Source organism: Gambusia affinis, linkage group LG01 (assembly GCF_019740435.1).
Source record: "Gambusia affinis linkage group LG01, SWU_Gaff_1.0, whole genome shotgun sequence".
In the NCBI taxonomy this organism is placed as follows: Eukaryota; Metazoa; Chordata; class Actinopteri; order Cyprinodontiformes; family Poeciliidae; genus Gambusia; species Gambusia affinis.
Window position 1 is genome coordinate 28,501,598 of NC_057868.1, and position 19,897 is coordinate 28,521,494.

At 38.7% G+C, this 19,897-nt stretch overlaps 1 long non-coding RNA gene across 1 annotated transcript in view; it reads right to left on the bottom strand.

Annotated features, from left to right (window-relative positions):
• Positions 1-15,584, bottom strand: part of LOC122829747 — a 31,155-nt gene extending 15,571 nt beyond the window's left edge. Inside the window, exon 1 of the long non-coding RNA XR_006370420.1 lies at positions 15,399-15,584. This is a non-coding gene — a long non-coding RNA (uncharacterized LOC122829747). The remainder of the gene's footprint in view (positions 1-15,398) is intronic.
• Positions 15,585-19,897: the final 4,313 nt, after the last annotated feature.

A 19,897-nucleotide genomic window follows, 5' to 3' on the forward strand; every position in this document is an offset into this window, starting at 1 on the left:
TGTGCTACCGCTGGTTCTACTCCCCACCCCGTCTCCCCCATCTCCACCCCCCGTTGGCGCATGTGTGTCCGCCGATTCTACCCCCCCGCCAACAAAAAAAAAGAAGTGTCCTCCTTTTCAGAAACCCAAATCTGGTGACCCTACACTTCTTCATCACGGCTGCTTCTCCTACAGTTTACAGCTGTCCCACCTATGGCAGTCTACTCATCATAAGCCTTCTATAACAGTACAGCGGCTTTTTAACCCGCCAACATCTTTATCCTTATCCCTTTTCCTTTTTTTTGTTTTGCGCTCGGACAGCTTTTTTGCACTGCCGCTCCATCTTGTTGCCACTAAATAAACATGATATTTTCGACTAACGTTGGTCCCAGGCATCGCTAAATCATTACACATAAAGTTAACCTCAAAACCTGGACTTACGGATGAATTATACGGCCGAGATAACGAATATAAGTTTGCTAAAAAACAGTGGGACTTACCGTGACAAAACTTAGCTGCAGCAACCGCCGTATTGTTGACAGTTTGCGCTTCTTTTCAAACACGCCGCCACTGCCAGTGTCCAATGCGCATGTGCGTTCAACGAGAGCTGCCGAATGATGCCGAGTTTTTTGCTGGTTATGCAGATGCGTTTTGCTCACTCATAACTCCAAGTTCGGTTTACTTGCTGCTGATGAGTTTGATTACTTGCCTCAGTAGAAAGTTGTCTTTGCTAAGTTTAAGTTAGTATAGTCAACAGACTAAGCTGGAATGAGTTCAGGTCACTTTTCTTTTTGAGTACACTTTACTTTTACATTTTACAGTGTAGTGCTTTTGGAGAATATGTTTGGCTGATCACCTTCGATGTTATTTGATGAACTTTGAAATTTTAATCTTTATTTTTTTATTCCCATTTCTGTATGTTATTCTGCATTTCATTTTTGATAATAAAACTTAGCTTTGGATGGTACTTTTACTAAATGAGAGTCAAAATTCAATATTCTTACCATCAGTACCTCTCTCACTTATAGAAGAATGTCTTGTTGATGCAGGACTCCTTTTGCTGATAGATCAACCCTGAGGAATGATATTGTCATCCTACAGTGGCCCCGCAAGTTCAACAAAATGCAAAAGCCAGTGCAACAACAAAAACCACAATGAAAGTATAGCACAAAAAATGTTTGAGCGCTTTGGAAGATTCATAGATCACTGAACTTTCACGAGGCAAATGAATAAAAGAAGAACTTAAGGCCAAGATGCACTGGATCCGATTTGACATCCCATCGAGTTGGATCGAATGATACTCAGCAGTTAGAACAATTTAAAGTTAATGGGACCTCACAGACTACTACCTATTCCCTGCGACTACGTCTACGAATGTCCAACCAAAATGTACCTGGTGTGTATTTTGGTCAGAACTACACAGCAATTTAAAGGAAACTTCATGAGTGGGGCAGGGAGTGAGATACGGTGTCAAAGTAAAACACATCTGCTTTAGGGATAAATACAAAAATACACTCAACCCAATAAAACCTGAGCACTTATCCATGGTAGGAGCTAAAAGGTTCAGAAAAAAAATGAAAGCGCAAAATGGCGATTTTTTTTTAGCTTGTTCGACCAGCAACTTCACCTTTGAGTTTACTTGATTTTGTTTATGCTGGCGGGCTTTCTGGTACACATATGAATACACCATCTCATGAGGCAAGTGGTTCATAGACAGATTGTTAAGTTGGAGACTGTTCATCAGTAAAAGATCAGACTCTGACACAAGCGGTGTCTCTTGGCTTTTATGTTATGAGGTCAAAACAGCTGTAAAGCACTTTGAATTGATAACTTAGATAACTAAGATAACTTGATATAAATATGCAAACATAGTCTTAGGTGTTCATTTTCAATTTAATGTTAAGCAAATAGTTTATGACTAACAACTATGAGTGCAATAAGTATTGCATTTGAATTCAACATGTCTGTCATAAAGTTTGAGGGCAGAGAAAAAAAATTCAAGATAATATTGCCATTGGAACCACATTGAAAACGGACACATGGTGAAACAAGAGGAAGTAGCCAAAGAAAGCTGTCAGAAGAGCGGCACGTGACAGATCACAGTCTTATGAAACTCTGAAAAACATAAATTTAGATTGTGGTTCACCAATATTTTTGAAAAAGTTGAACTTCCGACCAGCTGCACTGTAATAAGTGTTTATGGGACTGTTGCGTGAAATTCCAATTAAACACACTGATGCCGTTACGGGATTAAATGTAAAACTGTTCAACTACTTTAAGGATTTTTGCAGAGCACTGTAGCAAATTATATTTATATCTGAAAGACTCTCAAGACACCCTATTGAGCAGATCTAGAGTGATATTAGATAAACAATAATAACCATTTGTTGTCTATGTCAAACTTGTATTTAAGATGGTTTTAACACTCTATAGATATGTTCAACTAAAAAAGTTTGGTCCCCAGAGATTTAACATAGTTCTCAAGTCATAGGAGGCCCTCAGCTAAAAAACTAGCACAAAACACCTAAACATTTAAGAGTTTAGAGAAGAGAAGGCCTTGTTTTGGTTGCATGAATGGCACACACATAATTTTAAACAGTTGTTTTTAACGTCGATTCTTATCAAGGAACAATAAAGCCAACACAGACTTCAAATTAAATAGGCAAAACAGAAAAACTGTGAACAACTCACTTCTTTGGATAGCGAAGAACAAGATGTCAATCTTCAGTGTAGTGGCATCTGTACTAATGCGACTGATATTAGTAATGACCACAGCATGAAAAGATCCCTGCTTCAGTAAATTTGAAATTCCCTTTGTTCTTAAAGCTATTGGAAAGCACTGAATGACACAATAGTCTGACAGTGATTACTTTGCAGTTAATTCATTTTTCTTCAAATAGTGTTTCTCTTTTCATGGTAATAACTCTGCAGCATGTATTGCTTAGTAGGTCCAGATGAGCTTGAAGAGCTCTTTTATATTAATCCAGAATAACTTTCAGTTCCAGAGAGAAAGGTCATTGTGGTCTAGAACACACAGATTCATATTGTATGTGACAAAAGACATAATGTAAGTTTAATCACACTCCCGACTTACCCTGACTTATCCAGACACGTGCACACGCGCGCACACCAATGTATCCCACCACACCCCGTAAGCCTGCCAACCCATATGGCTTGGGGATAATAAACTGAACAGCCAGCAACATGTCTCCTTCACTCCAGAGCCAGGCAAGCCAAAGGAATGCACATCCCTCCAGTTAACCCCTGCTCTCTATCAGCCTCTTTTTCCTTTCTTCCTCTGCTTGTTTGTCAGTATCTTTCTTTTCCTGCTAGTCTGTGAGACACCCGGCTAAAGACCCCTCCGTTGAAGTGAGAAGGTATGTGTCTGAGTGTTTGTTGGCACTCCAACATGTGATTGTGTGAACGATATGTGCCAAAGAAACCAGTTGGACGAGTCTGTGAAGAGCTTGCCCTTGGGATGGAGGGAAAAGAAGAGAAATGGGATGGAAAAAGAGAGGGAGTCTAAGGATGAAATAAAAAGAAAAATAAACAGTGGAGTGAAGGAGAGAAGGAAAAAAGTGTTCTTCGAATAGGGAGAATAGTTGCTCTCATAAAAGGTGCTTTGCAGGATCTCCTGCTTTCATTTCTTTTTCTAAAATGTCACATGTGGATACAGACCAAACACCTCTCCCTTGTCTTTTCCCTTTTCCGCACCTGCCCCCACCGTCTGTCTTCTTCTGCTAGGCCCCCCACCGTCTCCTTGGTGCAGCGGGACAGCCAGCAAGCCCTGCGGCATAAGTGCTAAGCTTGGGACTGGATTTAGAGCGAGGTTGCTCTCGGTTGAGCGGGATCCAGGCCCCCCGAGGGCTCAAGGGTGGAAGCGGAGGGTGGAGAGTGGGGGTTGAGGGTTGAGGGAGGGGAGGGGGGTGGTTTAGGGCAGAGAGGGAGGAGAGCAGAGGCAGGAACAGCAGCACAGTTCTGGATCACCTTCAAAGAGCTGAAGTCCCAGCGGAGAGACTGGATTCCTCTGTGGAGAGAGGGAGAGTAAAGGGGCAGAGTGTAGAGGGAGAGAAAGAGGCAAAGACATGAAGACATGGGAGACAAGACGAAAGTGTGAATAGAGAGCCGATTGGGTTGTAACTTCTTTCCCACTCTTTCACTGTCTTCCTCCCTCCCTCTTTTCCTCTCTTCGGCATGCATGCACTTGCCCTTCATACAGAGGGATACACTCAGATGATCTATCTGTGTGCTGGAGCAGGGAGACATGGGAAATCTGGCTTACACAAAGGCATCCTTGTGCCTGCCTGGAGCTTCCTTTTGGGACTATCATCTGTATATCTATGGCTATGTTTGTGTGCATCATTTCAGGTGAAATAACATCATTACCTTCACTGGCCTCACCATCTCTAAAAAACATTCTTCTGACATGCACATGCGTGTGCTTGCAGGTGTTCTGCAAAGGTCTAAGGACATGGCAGAGCACCATGAATCATTCCTCTTCAAGGGGAGGAAGAGTTACACGATTCACAATCCCTCAGATTTATTCCGGTTGAGTTTTGCAAATTTGCTTTTTTGTGAATTTAAGGACCAGCAGCACACTTTACAGTTAGTTGGGGAGAGTGTGTTTGTGTGTGCACATCATCGACAGACCTTCGAACTGAGTTTGGGTCAGCAGTTTGTTTAGCATCAATTAGAGCCTCTGTGTTCCTCAATGCAAGCGTGAAGGGAGAATTAACGTGCAGTGGCACATTCCCATCAGCGTATTACTACACACAGCACATCAGCTGGAACACTACAATGTGTGTTTTTGTTGCTGCATTTTTCTTGGCGAGTGTGTGTGTGTGAGCGTGTGTGTGAGTGCATGCGCATTTGTTCAAATGATCCAAATGAGAAAGTTATTTAGTTTTATTTATTTTTTTCTTTTTGCCATCTCTGTCCTCCTCCCCTTGCTTTGGTCTCTCTTTCTCTTTCAAGGACCATGGCCTGACCACAGCCATTTCCCTCCGCCTCTGCTTTGCCTTGCAACACACAGCACATACTTTCCATAGAACATGCGTTTAATGGGAGAGAAAATATATAGATACTTGAGAAAGTCTCTTGTAAAGAGAACTTGCTGTCTTGGCCCACTACGACTGAAAAACACATGTGTAGAGTCTTTCATGTTGATTCTTCTCATTAAATTTTGTCAATTTTCTATAGAAATACAGAGTCACATTTGACCCAATCTAATCAAAACTGACATTACAAACATCTGCAATAAAGGTAAATAGAAAAATAGAGTTTCTATGTTTTTTGTGTTGTTGTTTTTTTGTTTGTTTTTTTCTCTGGCTGTTCAGTTGTGGTTGCTACACAGTGGGAGGAAAAGTGTTTGCCCTCTCACAGATTTCTAATGTTCTACTTTGCTGCCCAACTTCAATGTTTCAGAGCAGAAAAACAAATGTTGATGGTAAAAATAATTTAGAAAGAAAATGCAGTTTTGAAATTATGATTTTATCAAAAAAATATATATATATATATATATATATATATATATATATATATATATATATATATATATATATACGCAGAAGCATTTATTACAACCACATTGGAGTCTTTTCTAGCAAAATCTACTTGACTAAGATCATATCACAACATCTGAGTCAGACCTAGTTGTGTACTAGGTCACTCTAAGACCTTATTTTAGTTGTTTTTTTTGTGTAATCCAGGGATTGACTTGCTGCTGTACTTTGTATCATTGTCATTTGTGTGCGTGATCGTAAGGTTACACACTAATAGCCTGACTTTCCACCAGTTAAAGCAAGTCCTTCAAATCCTGAAGCACCAAAACATCCCCAGATCATCACACTACCACTATCATGTTTGACTGTTGAGATATATTTGACCAAACAAACAAAATGAAGTGAACCTTTGGCATGCTAACTCTGGAGATAGGCACCAACCTCCACATGATCTAAAATTGGATTCACTTTTAAAGAAACTAATGAATGGAGAGTTTTCTCCTCAATGTGTAATAGTTGGAACAACTACTATTATTAGTGTTGCCTTCTTCTTCTTATCCATATTTGCCATTCATAGTTTGGCTTTCAGAAACTGCTTTAGGTGTGCTTTCCATCTTTCCTTTTTCCATCTCTACTAAATCCAGTTCCTAGTGATGCAATGGGATGAGAATATACCAGTCTAACACATAAACATACAAGACAAATATACACACTTCATGTACATGCGCTCACACCCAGGCGTAATTGGGGTAACTAATTAAACTAATGTGCACGGTTTTGGGTTATGGAAGAAAACCAGCGGACCTGGAAGAAAATCACACATATATAGCAGACAGAGAATGTTCAAACTCAAGGTAGAAAGAGACAAGCTAAGATTTGTAACAATGTGCCAAAAAAAAAAAAAAAAAGTTATGTGAACCTCTTCTTACCCAGCATTCATTTCTTACTAAGCAAATACACATCTATCTTTAGATGTTTTTTTTATTAATGAGATTTAAATAACTTCCTGTCAACATAAAACAGCATTAAGATTTATGAGGAAATTATCTATGCCCAGCCTTTGTATTAGTCTGTTTGAGCAGCTGATGTTAGAGGCTTGTTTAAATCGTAAGAGGCATAAACTTTACTAATGTTAAAGCCGTGTTAAACCAGCTGACCCCAAGACAGGCTCAATGATTGACTGTCTGCTTCTGCATTGTGAAGAGCACCAATATTTTTGCTTTCTTTCTGTTTCATTCCTAATGCTACATTAAATAAAGCAGCCGGACACCTTTTAAAACATTATTAGCATTATTTAAAAAGATTACATGTATTTTTTGAAAGTTCCTTCAGTAAATAAAGTATGCAATACCTCAAAGTTCATTCAAACAAATGTCCGAACTGACTTTCAATTGAAAACCTAAGCCTTACCTATTTGATTTGATATGAAATAGTGGAGAGCTGTTGCCTCACAGCAAGAAGGTCCTGGGTTCGATTCCCGGCCCGGGGTCTTTCTGCATGGAGTTTGCATGTTCTCCCTGTGCATGCGTGGGTTCTCTCCGGGTTCTCCGGCTTCCTCCCATAGTCCAAAAACATGACTGTCAGGTTAATTGGTCTCTCTAAATTCTCCCTAGGTGTGAGTGTGTGTGTACATGGTTGTGTGTCCTGTATGTTTCTGTGTTGCCCTGCGACAGACTGGCGACCTGTCCAGGGTGAACCCCGCCTCTCTCCCGGAACGTAGCTGGAGATAGGCACCAGCAACCCTCCAGACCCCATTAGGGATAAGGGTGTACAGAAAATGGATGGGTTGATGAATGGATGAAATAGTGGTGAATTGATGCACTAACAGCAGACAAACAAGTTGAGACCTGTTATGCTCTGAGTTGTTCCATGTTTGAGAATATTGAAAGAAAACCTGAAAAAGTTCTCAGGGTGAATTATGCTCATTATGTTACTGTATTTTAGCACTGAAAGATTCAGCAGATGCAGTAATAAAAATTGTATTTTGACTGATCTTTAGATTCTCAAGGTTCTGGGCTAAAACTCCAAGTTATAAAGAACATTTCCCACATTTTTACAACTTTTCCTTTTTAATTGTCTTCAGGCCTTTATAATACAATACAACTCGATGTTTAAAATAGAAAATATATAAAAACAAAAGAAAAAAGTTAAAGAAACGGAGCAAGCACAAGGTTGTTGAAAATGTAGCCAAATGTTAATAAGCAAACAAGTGTAGGCCTACAATACAACCACAGGCATCATCAGCATAATGCTAAAGCCACAATGGAAAGGCTTTTAGTTTTGTTATCAGAAATGTGTCCCATCATAAGACTGTTCAATTTATCTGTCCCTTTCTTTTGATCCCATGATGTAAGAATGGTCGAAATAATGGATGTTGTCTGTGATGTGCAAAGATTTAGTCAAAAATCATGCTGTTTGGCTAACATGGCAACAATGATGTTGTTGGGCTTCAAAGCGGTTGTCAGTTAGCCCTCATGTGGTCTTAGCACGGCACTCAGGAGGAACAAATATCACAGTCAGACAGCAGGAAAGCCGAGGAGGGGGATTATCCCATCAGATCGTCAGTTCCCAACGTCGCACACAAAAAAAAAAAAAACGTATAAAAATGCACCTAAGATCAGTGTGACTCCATGGGACCACGCACAGAGTTAAAAACTCATGGGGTCTTAGGACCACAAGAGAGTTAGCGTACCATTCTTACAGTTTAGGTCCAGGCTGCTACAATTTTGTCCGTGTTTTATTGAAGTACTGCTGTTTTGTTTTTTATGGATAAATTCTTGTATTGCCATTATGTCTTGTTTCTTAAAACTTTAGTCATGCAATCCAAGAAAAAAAGTCAATAACTGGATGTGATGTGTGGCCCACACACTCAACTCTGCTACTTGACCCATAAATCCCTTTGTCTGACAAATCTAGCATCATTTCAGTTGAAATAACATCATTATTTTCAACAATAAGTGTGCATTTCTTATAAGCCTTGTTGTAACAAAGAAATAATTGACCAAACATACAGGCTTCTTTTCCATTTTGCTCTCACACCCATTGTTCCCAATACATAAGAGTCTTTGTTAGCTCTTAATGTCTTTGAGAAGTGCTATCAAGAAAATATGCATCATTCATGTTTATTCCTCCACATTGTGTCATTATCTTAGACGTGATTAGAACATACCTAAACCTCAAAGGGTTTATTTCCTCAAATTCATGCCCGGAAATAAACCACACAGAATTACAAAATCCATTGGTTAGGCACTAATTATTTAGCTTTTTTCCATACTTTAATTGCACTCTTTGCATAAATGTGGAATAGTGTTTCTTTGCCTTTCTGTGTTCTGTCTGAAGACAGAAGGATGAGATGTCATCAGACCTCTGCCAGGAAAAAGCCTCCCCAGCTTTGCCAAGGTATACCCTCTGTGTGCCATGTGAAGCATTGCTCAGTACTCGCTTGTAAATAGCAAGATAAGTGTGGTTTACACGTAGATGGGGTGTAAGGTGCACTCAGCACCGCCCTGACATGCCTGTGCCAAAAGCCCAACAGGGGTGTAATTACCTTAGACTGGGTCAGCACTTTATCCTAGATAAAAATACCTGCCTACTTATAGAAGGTGGAACTGAGAGGGCAACTCCATGCACAGGGTAGCCTGTCTTCACACATCCAGGAAAATTCTCCACTTTGATAATCAATCCTGTGGTTGTTTCTTCACAACTGTGTTAGAAGAACTGTATGCTAGAAAACTTTAAGATTTTAAAAAGCAAGGCATGCTACTCAAATGTTCAGTGCTTTGCAAAAATATTTATAGCCTATTAACTTTTTCACATTTTGTCATTTTACAGCCGCAAATGTCAATTAATCAGTTTAGGATTTTATGTGATAGACTCAAAACAGTGCATAACTGAAGTGAATTAAAAGTAATAAGAAAAACATTGTTTTTACAAAGAAAAAGAATTGGCAAGCGACATGTTGAAACTTTCACATAATAATTTGAAGAACCTTTGCTCCTAAATCTTTTGGGGAGGTTTCTTCTACCTTTGCACATCCAGAGATGGATTTTGTTGACCATTCTGCTTTTCAGAATAGCCCAGAATTATTCCAATCTAGACTTTCTGTATGTTTAGGATTATTGATCACATGATAAGAGAACCCCTGCATTCCAATGGCCCTTCTTCACTTGCACCTCACAGCAGTTTAGGTGGTTTTCCATTACAATTAAGCACCAGCTCCAGTAGGAGGGGTTGTTATAATATGTGTAGCCATAGAATCCAAATCTGTATGTCACATAAACATCACAACAGTGGATACGTGGAAGCTAAGTGATGATGAAAATAGGCACTTCTTGCTAGGTTTGCATTTGTTTATGCATTTTATCTTTTCAGCTCATAGATGAAACAGTCCTCTGTGAAATGTTAAAATTTGGGATATTGTTTTGTAACATATCCCTGCTTTGAAGCAGGGATATGCTTCTTACATGTCTGAAGTGTCACAGTATTATCAACATGATACTGTTTTTTTGTTCTCTAACAAGCCTCTGAGGTCTTCATAGAACAGCTGGAGATGTTGAGATTAAGTACAAGTGGACACAAATTATGGCCCATATTTATTCTACACGTTTACTTTTCTTTTCTTTTTATTTATTTGAATGAATTAGTAAACTATAAATGTACAGATTTAGCACTGCTTGGTCTGTCAATAGAGATCCTTATGGAATACATCATGATGGCAACAAGCTTTCCAGAATATTTTAATGAAGAAAAAAAAATTACTTTAAAGTTCTTAAAGTAAAAACTTTTAAAAAGTTTAAAATTTTTACTGAACAGGTTGAGGTGTTCACCCAGCCTCTAAAGTATCCAGAAAGCAGTAAAATGGGCTCTGATGGGATCTGGGGAAAGCAAAACCCAATCCACAGCAAACCCACACCTCAAACCAAAGTCTCCAAAGGATCTGTTGATCACAACCAGGTACCCAGATATGCTGGGCTTCTGGACAGAGTCTGGTCACAGTTGTGTTGTTGGCATAATTAGGACCTACTTATGGTATTCAGATGGTAATGGCTCATTGGTGTAATAAAACTTTGTCGTCGGGGCACTCACAAAACCTTTCCACCCTCGAGTCTGACCCACAAAACTCCCATCCAATATTCCAGTCTTTACCTCTAACCACAGCCGACTCTCAGCCTAGTACCTTTCCACACTCACTGCGTACACTGCCGCTCTGCTCCCCTTTCACACCACATCTGTCTGTCTACCCTCCGAGTCAAGGACGCAGAGGGCCAAGCAGACATGCAGACGACAGCCCTGCGCCAATCACGAGACACAGATAGCTTGTGTCAAATAAATGGTATGCGCTTATGCCGCTAATCACAGACACATGTTCCCCCCAACTCGCCCCCTCCCACTCTGAAGCTGTTGCCACTCTTCTGCACCACCTATTACAGGGTAATCATCCTCATTACCTAATGAGACTCCACTGTACACAAAAAAACTCTGCCTCTCCCCCTTACACATGTTGATGGAGAAAAGCCAACAGCTCAAACAAAAAAAAAAAAAAGTGCACAAACATCTGAGCCTCTGACACACTGTCAACAGTGTAGCTCTTAATGCCACAACAGCATAAAGCCTCTAATGCCACTGTAATACTATTGTAATGTGCATTATCAACAGGACAGTGAGCACTGAATTAAGCTAGCAGCTGGGGAGGGGAGAAACCCCTCATTAGTTCCCCTCAATGTATCTACTTCTTTTAATCGTTTGCAATAACATAATCTCTTTAAAAGTGCTGGAGCTTAGGGCCAATCTGTCTAAAACCTTACACGTGACTGAGGTCAATCCTCAGTAAAATTAAAATGTGGGGTCCCAGGAACTCAAGCCCCTCTAAGCCTCAGAATAGTAGGTATTATATTGTTGTGCACTCGGCAGAATGAAATAAAATAAAATAAAAAGAATGCTAAACATTATCTCCCTAGAAACTTTCAGTCAAGATGAAGCCAGGTCTGCTGTCTGTGGACGCCTCTGATCCCTGTCCAATTCGTAACCTTCTCAAAGCCTCCGTTTCTATCTAACCCCGGTAGCGTAACACCATCCTGCTTTTTATTTCTTGTTTTTCCATCGTGTCTCTTGCCTGCAAACCACTTACAGATGTTGGCAATGGGGAATATCATGGCAACTCCAAACTCTGAATGAGGAAATCTAAATAGAGATCGGGAGCTGTAAAATAAAATAGAAAACCCAGGCTGTGAAAAAATGGGGTGAAAGCGAGACAGTAAATGTGAGAATGAGATAAATAGAATAGTGAAAAAAAAATACATGTATACATGTACAACAGCTTATTGCTGATACAGAGCTAATACTTCCAATTTCAGTCATTTCTAAAATACTCAGTCCTGACTAACAACCAATACTATACTCAAAGTTACATTAAATACTTTTTCTTCTCATTCTGATGCTGTTTTTGGGCTTCAGAAAGTCATTTTCACAACACTCAGATGCCTTAATGCAATGAGGTGCTACTATTTGTAACAAATAAACTGGACATTCAGTGTGTTTGCCCAAACTTCAGTCGAATTTGACAAAATTCTTTTAAAAAGAGGAAATGTTTATATCCAAATATGATGCAAAAAGATAAATTAGAGTTTGCACATAACAGTCAGGTATGAGTGGCTAGTCTTTCTTATTTAAACCTTTAGTAATTATGAAAGAATAATGAAGAAAGTGTAAAAATAATGAAGTTTTGAAAAGACTTCTGAAAAACATTGTGATCATCATCAGATAGGAAATGGTTACATAATCTTTTAAAAGAAATTTGATTACACCAGTGCAGAGTAATAGTGTAGCTGAAGGAAGTTCAGTTTTTTCTTGGAAATGAATTTTTTTCTCTTTAAAGTTGTAAAGTCAACTGGAGTTCTAATCAAAGTTCAACTTCAGGCATTTGAACAGCCAACATAGCTACTGCAATATCGGCTATGATACTGTAATGTTTGCAAGAATTTAACATTTTACTACATTTCCCATGATTTGTATCACATGAAACCAGTGAAAGAGTACTATGCAGTCTCTACTCCCTTCATATTTGATTGCACCTAACAATGTAAAACAATGAATTCTCCATCAAAGCCTGCTTTAAAGTTAATTCAGGTGCAGTTTTTAATGTAGGAATCTCTAACATTATGATAATCATCAAAAAATGGCATGGAGGAGAGACTCTAAATGAATTAATGAGTAACTACATCCCACATGTGAAACATGCTGTGGTAATACCTACTATAATTTGAGAATGGTTGTGATCATTCTCAAATTATCAAGGCAATTCAAGACAGGGGAGCTAACGGGGGACCAGTGCCCTGTAGGTCTGGGCCAGAGTTTTGTCATGGCTCATGTTCAAAAGTGATAACTCTAAATCAGTTTCTGATTTCAACTGGCACAAAAAATATTAACTAATTGGGCACTTTGACAAATTTATGTTTTTTACCTTCAAAGTTGTACTTTAAAAATTTATGAAAAATTCACGTTTGTCACAATGATGAAATGAGGCCCCAATTAAATTTTTTTTAAAATATATTTTTTGATTCTTTTTGCTGTACCCCTAAGAAAGAACACCACTCCTCCCAGTAAATTTACATTCAAATCTGTACAGTCTGTGGTTGTTGATGCAACAAGGAACTCCGAACTGTAATGTTTGTAAGAAAATTGTATTTGTAATTGTAATAACTCTCCAGGAAAATATTTTTAATAGAAATTGAAAAATGCAGAAAGTTGATAATTCCACTGGACTATTAAAAATACTTGATATGTAGATTATACTGTACAGAAAAGTTGGATAAACTTTGTCCAAAGTTGCCAATGAGGTCACAAACTGCACATAAAAAAACACGATGCTGGACGAGCCATTTGATATTTTATCAGTTTTGTTTGCTTGGTTACATATATTCCAGGATTTGTATTAAAATGTGTTATATTTAAGTATTAACAAAGAAGATTGTAATGGTTTCTACTCCAAAACCTCACTCCACATTCTCAGCTAAGTGCTGCTGCTTTCCAGAAGTTGATAATGACCCCGCTTTACATTCTATACTCTCCAAAAACCGCAATGTCATAAGCGCCTTTGCAGTTAGAGCTCCCTTGGCAGGGTTTATATTAAATTTGCCAGCTATGGCATATAGAAATAAAATTTGCCAGCTGGAATTTACCGGGTCCTAGTGGAAAACAGGTTGACTGAGGTGAAAGTAGGCTAATCTGTGGCAGTAGTTCCACGTTGCCTCCCTCCACCTGTTTTACAGGAAGTGACTCAGTCCCAGCGGATCAGAGGGGAAATATGTTGAAGTGCCACTTCCTGCTCCAACCCCAGAGTCACAGTTCAGCACAGCTAATGCTTATAATGCCCAGACACCTCCTTGGGAGAAAAGAAAACACAGAGAGGGGGGTGCGGGGGGTTTAGAGTGTGTTTGCAATCATGCCACTCCCTGCTTGGTGATTGTAAAGATGAGTGACCTGTCCCTCTCAGCTCTTCACAGTCTCCCCCACTCTTCCTCTTACGCCCCCTGCACTTCATTTATTAATGGATCCATTCAATTATTTACCTCACATCCTAGGGCGACAACAGACTAGAGTGCAAAGCACAGGGTTGGGATGATGGGGTACACATGCAAACAGACAGTTCTAACGGAAGGCAGCTTGGAGGTTCTTAGTCCTTGACGCGGCTGTTACAGGTTCGATTCCCGGCCTGGTGAATTGCCGCATGTCTTCTCCCTTCTTTCATTACCCACTTTCTTGTCAATTCACTATCACTAGTGCCAATTAAAACTTTATTTAAAAACAGGTTGCAAGCAGCATATCAGAGGAACGACACAACCAAAGTGCACATCTTCGCATCTCAAAACATTTGTAGTATTTTCTGAATGCCACTTGCCATGTTGCCAATGATATTATTTAATTTCTGTGAAAATAACCAATTCAAGTGTGACAATAGGTTGAGAGTTCTTAAAAATGCATTTTTAGAAAACATTTAGCCATTTCCTGAGATCAGAGGCGTTTGTGATAGCAGATAGTAGTGAACAGACCAAATTAATTTGGATTTATACTAAACTAGGATACCAAAAGTGAGAACCAATAGGTAACACATGGTACCCAGGAAGAGACAAACTTTAATAGACAAAAGCAAAGTAGCAAGCAATTAATAGGCAGACAGAAATTGAAAGGTTAGTTTTCAATAGTTGTTTACACATAAAAATCTGAAGAGTTTGAACTGCATTTGTGTTCAGTTTATTTGATACCCCTAAATAAAATCCAATGGAACGGTTTCCTTTCAGTAGTGACATAGTTTCTATAATTACAAACAGTATAATGAAGACGAAGAAGCATACCACAGGTTATCGGTTTACTGTAGTTATAAATATGTTTGAACCTGATTGGGTTATAAAACAGTATCTGAAGGCTTGAAGAACATGGAGCACCGTTAAACGCATGGCCCTAGAATAGAAAGGAAATATTCTCTTGTCAGGTGAGACCAAGATTTTACATTCTGTCATTCACACAAAACGCTAGATTTCTTGGAGAATTAATAATGTGGCGATGCTTTTCTTCAGCAGGACCAGGGAATCCAGTCACTGTTTATAGCCATGCTTTTTGTCAATAAAATCCCAGTAAAAAAGATGAAAGTTTGTTGTAACGTTACAAAATTTGATGTAAACCAGCATCTGAATATGATTTCTGTTAAATGCTTATATTTATATATTAGATAGTAACTATATTAAATCATATTTATATTTAATGCGTAACAAAGTGTCACTCCAAAAGTCCCGAACGCCTCTTTATTGTTTTATATTATTACGGTAGGAATGCAGCGATTTGCACTTTTTCCGATTAAATGTCTAAGAACTTCTGTGGCCAGTGATGCGCAGGTTTTCTTTAAATATCTCACATTCACTATACCTTTCTGCTGTCTGTGGTAGAAGGTGATGGTTCAACTGTATCGCTGACCACTCAGCGTCTTCTCTTATCTTCTCCTTCTGGTCTTATCCCCTCTGTGGCCAGACAAGGATCAATCCCACCCGGAATTGGGTTTCACATCCTGGAAACAGAGGCGTACACAAGGGTCACTTTCATCAACTCGCTGCAACCATGGTCAGTGCTTGACAAGGCCACTGACTGACTGTGACCACAAGGATACATTATAAAAAGATGTGGGCAGTGGAAATAAGTGGCCATATTTAATAGGAATTAAGCTTGTTTTGTTGATCGTGTGTTTAAAATATAATTGCAGAATGATTAGCATGTATTTTTCAAACTTTTTCAGTCATATTTTACTCAGTGTATCATATTGGGACTAAATGTGTATTTTGACTATTGTGTAAATAAGTACATTTTTATATCTGCACGACCATGTAAAATTTCATAATATTTTTGTTTTTTAAAGAATGTGTTTTTCTACTTATTCATGTGTGCTTTGACAGACTGTAGATGAAGACCAGATGATACCATGATCTGAATTCTCAAGACTTGGCTGTGCTTATTGAGGGATTGAAGGAGATAAATAGAAAGATGGGGAGCAATATGAGTGAAGAGAGGAAGAAAGTGAAGATCTATTGTCACCAAATCACATTCAGTGGATTGCATTGTATTAACAGAGATTCCCCTCTGTCAGTGAAAGCAAGAAAATACAAAAAAATACACAGCATTACAAAAGCATTCACAAAAATGTTTCCAATTTCTGACGTTATAACCACAAACTTCAATGCAGTTTGTTTGGATTTTTATGAGAAAGATTGACAAAGTAGTAGATAATTGTAAAATGAAAGATAATGAATGTTTCACAAAAGAGAGCATTCTTCTTCTAGAATTCTCCTGTATTTAGCTCCTTTCTTCTACCCATAAATTATGTTGAGCTTCCCTGCTGCTGCTGGAGAATTCCCACAGCAAGATGCACTGTCATCTTTAGCAGTGAACTGTTGATGTCCATTGTTAGTTAAACTAAAAAGTTTCATTTTGACCTCATCTGAGCAGACCATCTTCTTTGTGGCTTAACTCAACCTGCTAAATGGACTTCTTTTGTTTTTCTTTCAACAGTGCCTTTCTTGCTGCTGCTCTTCCATAACGGTTGGAGAGCTCAACTAATTGTCCTCTTGACAGATTCTCAAACCTGAGCTGTGGAGCTGCAGTTCCTCCACAGACACTGTTCATTGTGCCTATTAATGCTCTCTTTGCCCAGTCTATCAGTTCAGCTAGATCGCTATGTCTTAGTAGGTTTGACCTTGCATCATATACTTTCCTTTTTCAGATGATGCATTTAATGTTGCTCAGTTGAATGTGCAAAGGTTGGGGTATTGTTTTATCACTTAACTCAGCTTTAAAACTACCTACAACTGTATCCCTGGTCAGTCAGATTTATTCTTTAGTCTTCATGACACTGTTTGCTCGCTGATGTTCTCTAAGCTATGAGGCCTTCAGAGAACAGCTGCATTCATACTGACAACAAATGAACATAGCTGGACTCTATTAGGTGACTAATATAAGTTCCTAAACTGAATTTTATTCGGGGTTAACAGAATAAATGGGACTGTCAAGCCACTGGCTTGTGGCGGCCAATTATTGTCATTTATGACAATAATTGTCATAAAATTATTTGAAAATCATATATCATTTCAATCCACAACAACGTGACAAAAAAGTGAAAAAGGTCCGAGGATGAATACTTTTTTAAGGCATGAGAAATAAAGTGACCAAGGCAACCTTAATAAAGTAATAAAAATAAACAGATTAGAACTCAACTTTATCTATTTATACTTTGAAATACACTTTCTCTAAATGGCTTGCATTTTCTTCTGTGCATGAGGGTCTCTCCTGAGGAAATTCTGTTTTCATTTCTCAGGAAATCATTATACATTAGTGGACCAATCAAAGTAAATGGACAGTTGGTATTCCCTTCATGTGTGATAATATTAAACGGAAGATTTTCTAAAACTTTGTTTTAGAAAACAACAGATAAAACAGAACTGTTAGACATGAGAGTGAAAGAAACAAGTGATGTTCTTTCAATTTATGCATCAATGCAAATTAGTTTGTGGTTTGTCAGATCTGATGTTAGAGAGGAGCCAGAGGTGTACTTACTTCAGAGACTTTGAAACACCTGCAGCAGGGCAGAAGCAGAAGCTTCAAGAGTGTCTGGCTGCAGGGACCGACTATAGATCTTAGAAATGTTGTGAGGTCCAGGCAGTGAACAGAAACAGGCCAGGTTTGAAGCCGCTGCCTGAGGAGTCGTTGCATCTGCTGAAGCAGCTGACAGTGGAGGCTGGCAGAGCTGAATGCAGATAGGATCTCCATGGGTGATGTGGGGGGATGTGAACGTGTGATTGGAGACTAAAATCATTACAATACGCTTGGTCACTGTGTCCTTGGCTCTTCCGTTGTGCTGAGGCTTTCTTATAGGTGCACCGTCTGCCTTTCTGCTCTCTCACTTCTTAACTCTTTGCAAATGTCAGTTCTCGGTAAAGAAAAAACCTTCCCTTCTGGACAAGATCTACAGGCCACAAGCCACCAAAAAGTTGTTTCCATCTAGTTTTGCCAAAAGCCGATGCAAGGTTGTATGAGATCCTGCGCAGAATTTCATTCAGGATCCCACTTCTTGCAAAACACTACTGCGATTATTCCAGACTAGGTTGACTTGTGGAGATGAACATTTTCAGATGCAACCACAAAGGGAAATTAAACAACACAGTATGAATATGACCCCAGCTCACCCACCTGCACATACAGATAATACATTAGCATCAAAATATAACTCATCATATTAAATATGAAGAATATCTGAATCGTTTATCTGTACATTTTAATAAGTTAGGATATCATCAAAAAAATGCATTTATGTAATATAGTTAAAAAAGTGAAACATAGCCTGTAATTAGATTCCTTACACACACAGCCTTCTTCCAGATTGTGTGGGATTAATCGCTTTCCCCAAAATTCTACAAAGAAATATTCCCTTATTACAATTTAGAAAATGTTTTTGAGATTTTTGTCAAATCACATTTACTGAAGTTTGACATGAAGTTCCAAATTGAGCTGCTTCCATTGATTATCCTTGAGATGTTTCTACAACTTAAGCAGAGTTCATCTGCTTAAGTTGATTGAACATGATTTGGAAAGGCACATAGTTGTCTATATTAGGTCCAAAAGTTGACCGTGCAGGTCAAAGTTCAAACACCAAGAACAAAATCAAAAAAATTGCCTGTGGACCTCTGAGACAGGATTGTCTTCAGGCAAAAATGGAAAAGGATACAGAAATATTTCTGGTGCTTTGAAAGTTCCAATGAGTTTAATGACCTCCATCATTGGTGAGTGTAATAAGTTTGGAACTAGCAGGACTTTTCCTAGAGCTGGGTGGCTGTCTAAACTGAGTGAACAGTTTACTTAGTCAGGGAGGTGACCAAGAACCTGACAATCACACCTCAGGTTTCCTCTGTGGAGAATCAAGAATCTTCCAGCAAGACAACAGTCTCTGAATGATCTTGAATGATCTACCAATCAGTCGTGTATGTTAATAAAAGCCACTCCTTATTAAAAAGCACATGGCAGCCCTGGAACCATAATTCAGTTTTTAAGAGATTTAGAAAATGACATAAGATAAAAAAGTACTTTTTATATTAACACGTTTGTAAACTAAAAAGTACAGATTAAGCTCTTAGTACTTGGTCCTGGTTGGTTTTGTGTGAAGTTGATCAGTCGGTGGTACTGCTCAAGTCTTGTGGAAGCCCACGTTGCTTTAATAATGGCCTTCAGCTCATCTGCATGTAGATGCTTCTTAACGATACTCCAGACTCTCCGTGGAGCTTAGGTAATGAAGGTTTTCTGGCCAACTAAGCAGTGATACCAAAGCCAATAAAGCAAGCATTGGTGCTTTTGGCAATGTGGGCAGATGCTTTACAATTGAAGGTTTTCTTATACTGACTTCGGACTTGATAAAGCTCAGTGAACCAACAGCAACAGATGGCATGGCTCCTCAAATCATCGAAGACTGTGGAAATGTCACATTGACCCTCAAGCAGCCTGGATTCTGTGCCTCACACCCCAGAATACTTGGACCTTCTTTTCAAATGAAATGCAACATTTAATCAACTTAATTGAAAAGGCGAAACTTTCACAGTTTATTAAACACAAAGTGAGACATTTCAAGTGTTTCTATTTGTTAAACTCATTGATTATGGTTTACATTTGTAGAAACTCAAAATTCTGTTTCTCTAAAATTTTGTAATATTGCAAAAGAACATAAAAAAAAAGTAGATTAATTTTCAAATAAATTACATGATTCTGAAAACAGGGCTATTCACTGGAGAACTGTGCTTAGAGCCTGTCCTTATCTGAATTGAACTGGGTATTCAACAACTTTAGCCCATCTACTGGATACATCTGTGCATTGTGCCATAACTTTTCCTTCC